The sequence below is a fragment of the Acinonyx jubatus genome, chromosome E1 (genome assembly GCF_027475565.1).
Source record: "Acinonyx jubatus isolate Ajub_Pintada_27869175 chromosome E1, VMU_Ajub_asm_v1.0, whole genome shotgun sequence".
In the NCBI taxonomy this organism is placed as follows: Eukaryota; Metazoa; Chordata; class Mammalia; order Carnivora; family Felidae; genus Acinonyx; species Acinonyx jubatus.
Window position 1 is genome coordinate 49,248,798 of NC_069397.1, and position 6,299 is coordinate 49,255,096.

At 41.3% G+C, this 6,299-nt stretch overlaps 1 protein-coding gene across 1 annotated transcript in view; it reads right to left on the reverse strand.

Moving 5' to 3' along the window:
- The window catches only part of ABCA5 (ATP binding cassette subfamily A member 5), a 78,168-nt gene extending 76,940 nt beyond the window's left edge, over window positions 1–1,228 (reverse strand). The window contains exon 1 of the mRNA XM_053212403.1: window positions 1,087–1,228. The gene's annotated coding sequence lies outside the window, so the exon portion shown is untranslated. The remainder of the gene's footprint in view (window positions 1–1,086) is intronic.
- Window positions 1,229–6,299: the final 5,071 nt, after the last annotated feature.

Here is a 6,299-nt window from a genome sequence, read left to right on the forward strand (position 1 = left end):
TGACGCGGGGCTCGAACTCATGGACCGCGAGATCGTGACCTGGCTGAAGTCGGACGCTTAACTGACTGCGCCACCCAGGCGCCCCAGGAAACAAAATTTTATTAACAACTTGGAAGTCTGAACTAAAATATAAAGATAAAATTTAACAGAAATGTATGAAAGTCCCTCCAGTGGTTTAAATCGAAAAATAAAGGCACAAAGGAAGAACAAAATACATTTCTGGTTTAGCCATGTGAGAACCATCAAGAGGTCTTAATGTCTGCCCAAATCACTGTGAGTTAATAATATATGTCCGATAGCCTGCAGCATGCTACTGACATTTCCAGCTGAAAGCACTATGCCCACAAATACCTGACCCTTCCTTTCATCCTTGGGGGGATCCCTTTCTGGTATTCCCCTCGGAATTCACTGTCCCTCTGGAATAGGCAGAACACGGCCTCCGGTCCACCCAAAGATGCCCACATACTAATCCCTGGAAGCTGGGAATGTGTTACTTTACACGGAAAAAAGAAGATCAGGTTTGCTAATCAGCTGACCTTAAAATAGGGAGATCATCCTGGATCATCCAGGTGGACCCCGTGTAATCACAAGGCCCTTTAAAAGTAGAAGAGGGAAAAGCAGAAGAGGTCAGAGTGATGCCAAGTGAGGATTCAACCCACCGTGGCTGGCTTTGAGGCTGGAGGAAAGAATGCCAGGTGGCCTCTAGAAGCTAGAAAAGACAAAGAAGCAGACTCTCCCTGAGAAGCTCCAGAAAGAAATGCAGGCCTGCCCACAACTTGATTTGTATCCCAGAGCGAACTGTGTGTTCTAGCCTACAGAACTTTCAGATGATACATTTATGCCGCTTTAAGTCACTAAGGTTGTGGTTATTTGTGACAGCAGCAATAGAAAAGTAACATGCCTCTTACAACTTAGTTTCATTCTCTGCAGTGTAGCCCTTTTATTATTTAGCATCCAAGTGTCCTTTATGGTCTTCTGTCCCTCTATGTAAGTAGCAACATTACGCCATAGAAAGGACAATGAGTAGTCACTAGTTTTCCAGCTTGTGAGATAGGATAAAAAATGTCCACCATGTGTGAGGTGTACCTGGGTGGCTCAGTTGACTGAGCATCCGACTCTTGATTTCAGCTCAGGTCATGATCCCACGGTCGCGAGATCGAGCCCTGCATCCAGCTTGGAGCCTGCTTGAGATTCTCTCTCTCTTCCTCTGCTCCTCTTCCCTGCTCTCTTGCTCTCTCTCTCTCTAAAATAAAATAAAATTAAAAAAAATGTTTTTAAAGTATTTACCATCTTTGCATCTCTGGGTTGCTTCAAGGAACTTTTGAGATGCGGTGTGTGAAATAAAATCAACTATCAATCACATAATATGTGCTATGAGCTGCTGTATGCACCTTATGTGTCACCTTTTATTTAATCTCATCAATGACAATGCAAGCTATGGACTACTATTTTTCCCCCACCAAAGCAGAGAGAAGTTAAATATTTTGAAAGTTATAAAGCACCAGAGATTACAAATAAATGGACATCAGGTAGGGAATCGATATATGATGAAGAAAAAATGCTTTCTTTCTACTAGTAATGTTCCTAAAAATATGTCCTTTTTTTTTTTCATTTAAGCCGTACCTATATTAACTCTCAATATTTGTTCCGTATACATCCTCTCCACAGTTACTCTCTTCATTACTCTGCCCATTCATTCTGTAAATTATATTTGTTGGAATGTCTATTATATGTCAGGTACTTCCCTAAGTATCAGGGAGAAAATAGAAAATGAAACAGGCATGGAACCAGCTGCCAAGGAGTTAAAAATATTTTTTTATGTTTATTTATTCTTGAGAGGGAGAGAGAGAGAGACAGAGCATGAGCAGGGGAGGGGCAGAGAAAGAGAGGGAGACACAGAAGCCCAAGCAGGCTTCAGGCTCTGAGCTGTCAGCACAGAGCCCGACACGGGGCTGGAACCCACAAACCATGAGATCATGACCTGAGCCGAAGTCAGACACTTAACCACCTGAGGCACCCAGGCACCCCTGCTAAGGAGCCTAAATTGTAAGAAGGGCTATAGATAAAAGCAGGAGAAACAGTACCATATGGTCAGTAGCATCATGGGCACAGCGATCAGTAGGAGGAGGTAAGTGATTCATCTAATACAGACCTGAGAGGTGAAGGAACATTGTCCACAGAAATTCACATTAGGGTCTGAAGGCTGAGTAGGGTTAGGCAAAGGAGAAGGACAATACTCCGGTAGAATACTGTGTCCTACAGTATTTCGGCCTCTTCCTCTTCCTCTTCCTCATTTCTTATTCCCAACTCTCTGTTCACACTCAAGTGGATCCTGCTTTATGGTTCATTCCAAAATACAATTTGATGTTAAGTCTCTGATGTGAAATTTTCAAATGTTTCATACTGAATAAGCCCTTTGTCTATAATCCATTTGTATCCGATCCCACATCTCTTAGTCCAATGATCAAGCAATACTGTTTTAGACCACTTTGTTTCCTTTTCCAGTCAGAACTTGGACCACTTTTATTAGCTACCCTAACATAAGTAACAAGTGAAAAATAAACAAGTGTTTCTATAGGGAGGAATTGTGATTACCTGTGATTACCTGCTGCGGCCACTAGATGACGCACGTATGCCTGAGAGACAAACACGCTGACTCAGTGTCTCTCCCATCCTGGGGACTAGAAACTAACCAGTCAGAAGGCTGGGACAGGGGGAAGAAGAAACTGCCCAGACTAAATTTTAAGCTATCCTGGTTCTTAAATGTATCCTTAAAAATAAACCCGACATCTTCTTTTCCTTTCGGATAAATGGGACGGTAAGAGATTTAAAATTTAATTACCTGCACCTACCTGCTTATCTTGTATCATCCCATCCCCAGCCATGCTTTATTTCCACTTCTTTTTATTTTTGCTTTCTAATAATACTGCATTCCAGCATCCTAAGCGGCCAAACTGGACTACTTGTTGTTGCCTATACATTCCCGCCACTGTCCCATCTCCTAACCTAAGCTTATGATTTTCCCTCAATTTGGAAGAGTCACTCTCTCCCTTCAAATACTTCCTCCCCCATTATTACCTTTAGGAATCCCACTCCTTCTTCAAGACACGTTTCAATTATGACCTCTTCTGTGATTTTGTTTTCTGTTACTACCACGAGAAAATGCCTTTCTGATTCTCTTTTCATTCTCTTAACAAGCTCAGTAGTTTATTTGGTAATAAATGTAGTATGCATTATTCTAAAGCTATATGCATCTCTCTAGTACTTGCAGACTTTCTGCCTCATGATTATTTATGAACATTTCTTAATCTCCCTACTATATAGTGTTTGCCTTTTGAGTGTGGAGACTACCTGAGTCATCTTTATATGTCTTAAAGCATTTAGCACAGTATTGCTTATTGAGTTGATCTGAATGCTAATCCCCCTAAGATTGCTGCCAAAAACTCTAAGAATGAAAAATGAGATGATGATTCGTAGGGAAAGTCTCTTGGATAATTTGGATGAAATTCATTAGTCAGGCCTGGGGAACCAAAGCATTTTTCCACCTAGAAATGACAGTCATGGCATGAGACCCCCACCTCCTCCAAATGTATAGAAATAATGGATAGGGAGTCTGGGTGGCTCAATCATTAAGCATCTGACGTTGGCTCAGGTCATGATCTCACAGTTCATGAGTTCAAGTCCCACATCAGGTGAGCACGAGCCCTGCTTTGGGTGAGTTGGAGCCCCACTTCTGATGGGTATCACTCCTCTCTCTCTCTCTCTCTCTGCCCCTCCCGGGATTCTATCCCTCTCTATCTGCCTCTTGCTCACTTGTGCCCTTTCTCTTTCTATCTCTCTCTCAAAAAAAAAAAAAAAAAAAAAAAAAAAAAAAAAAAAGAAGGGCTCCTGGGTGGCTCAGTTGGTTAAGCGTCCAACTTCAGCTTAGGTCATGACCTTATGGTTTATGAGTTCGGGCCCTGCTTCAGACTCTGCTGATAGCTAAGGGGCTGGAGCCTGCTTTGGATTCTGTGTCTCCCTCTCTCTCTGCCCCTCTCCCACTCACACTCCATCTCTCTCTCTCTCTCAAGTAAATAAACATTGAAAAAAGAAGAAATAATGGATAGAATATAACTATTTGAAACTATAAAGCTGAATTCAAAATTGAGAGAGTAAAAGCTTCAGATACCAGAAATGACAAAGAAATTCAAAGCCATAGTAGTAAGAGCCAGGAGTTAAGGTTTTGAACTCATGCAGGACCAAGAAGTAAGGTCCTAGAGCCACTTAATGAGGAGCTGGAACTAAAATTCCCGCATAAATTGTGGCCTTAAAGAGGTTTTCTCTTCTTGAAACCGAAGTTGCCAAGAAGCTATCTACCCTGTAGCCTAGATTGGGTAGAGGTGGAGGGCAAGAGTCCCCACGAAAATTGGAAGTCCCTGGTCTATGGAAATCGAGTTTTACATTAGCATTTGAAAACAGAAGCAAAGGCTTAAAAACATAAAGTGCCAACCTCCTGGAGAAGCAAATATGAAAATGTGTAGGATATTTGCACAATTCAGGGCACAAAAGAATCCCACAGAATAAACTATCTTCACTGAAGATAAGCTCTCAGTATGCGTGCATGGTGCACAAGAGAAGAATCCACCACAAGGGAGAGTCAGCAGATACCCCAAATTGAAAATAATTCTGTGTCCAAATAACTTCTGTTAATAAAACAACCTTAAAATGGCTACAAAAAATAAAATGGTTAAAAACATAAAAGAAAGAATATAAGATAAAAAATAAGTGAAAGAACAAGATAAGATTAAAAATAGAAATATTTGAAAAAATAAGACTTTAATGATTTATTAGTTCTCTTAACGAATATATACATATATTTAAAAAATTATTTTAATGTTTTATTAATTTTTGAGAAAGTGTAAGTGGGGGAGGGCAGAGAGAAAGGGACAGAGGATCTGAAGCAGGCTCTTTGCCGACAACAGCAAGCCCGATGTGGAACTTGAACTCATGAATTGCGAGATCATGACCTGAGCTGAAGTCAGACGCTCAACCAACTGAGCCACCCAGGTGCCCCTTTATATGTATTTTTATTTTAGAGAGAGAGAGAGAACATAAGCAGGGGAGAGGGGCTGAGGGAGAGAGAGAACCCCAAGCAGGGCATATTAGTCCCTGAGTGGGGTAGACAAAATACGAATTGGCTCTAGATATCTTCATTTGCTGAGTCCTCTCAACTCACTCTCAACTCTGGTCCTCATACCACAAGCTTAATGCGGAAAGTTGATGTGGAAAAGTGGGAGGTAGGACACGGGAACATTTCATCACACAAGATTCAGGTAATTTGGTCCTTCCCTCTCAATTGCACCCTTTCCAAACTACACTATTAATCTCCTACATGTCTCCCCTTGCCTCTTGCTGGATGCTTTGAACCAATTCAACACGTAGTGGGATTTTGGCATCTTAATTTGGTCTGTCAGCCTTTCTGCTTAGCCCCTTGGTAGTGGACTTGGAGGCTACCATGGCATTGAGGTAATTTCCCGCTGACATACCACTAAAAACGTAGAGACAAACATAAAACTCATAAGCAAAGAAGGAAGAAAAAAGAGGAAGAAAAAAATCACTCAAGTGAAAGGCAAGAAAGTACTAAAAGAACTTAAGAAGTTACCTTAAAAAAAAAACTTGATTACTTTTTCCTTTATTTCAAGAATGGATGGCCAATTTCTTATTCACATGCTTTCCCATGTAGTTTGTTAGTGGGTGTGTGGAATGCTGGGTTAAGAAGGGTTCTGACTGGCTGGCTCAGTCACTAGAGTGTGCAGTGCTTGACTTTGAGGTCTTGAATTCAAGGCCCACATGGGGCATCTAGATTACCTTGAAAAATTTTTTTTAGTAAAACATTTTTTAATGTTTTTTATTTATTTTTGAGGGAGACAGAGCATGAGCCAGGGAGGGGCAGAGAGAGAGGGAGACACAGAGTTCAAAGCAGGCTCCAGTCTCCAAGCTGTCAGCACAGAGCCCCACACAGGGCTCAAACTTGTGAACCACGAGATCATGACCTGAGCTGAAGTTGGACGCCCAACCAACTGAGCCCGTCAGGTGTCCCCCTCCCCCACAATTGCCTTTCTTGATCCAGGTTTTCTAAGCTTTAAAAATCACCACCAATTCCCAGAACTTTCACCAACTCGATTATATTTTCTTTTAGTGTTTTTTCTTCAACTGATGCTCTTACACTTCATGATTTTACCCAAGAGAAAAGTGAATTTGTATACTATTAACTCAAATAAGCATATACGTACAATACCTACTGCATAAAAACCACAAAG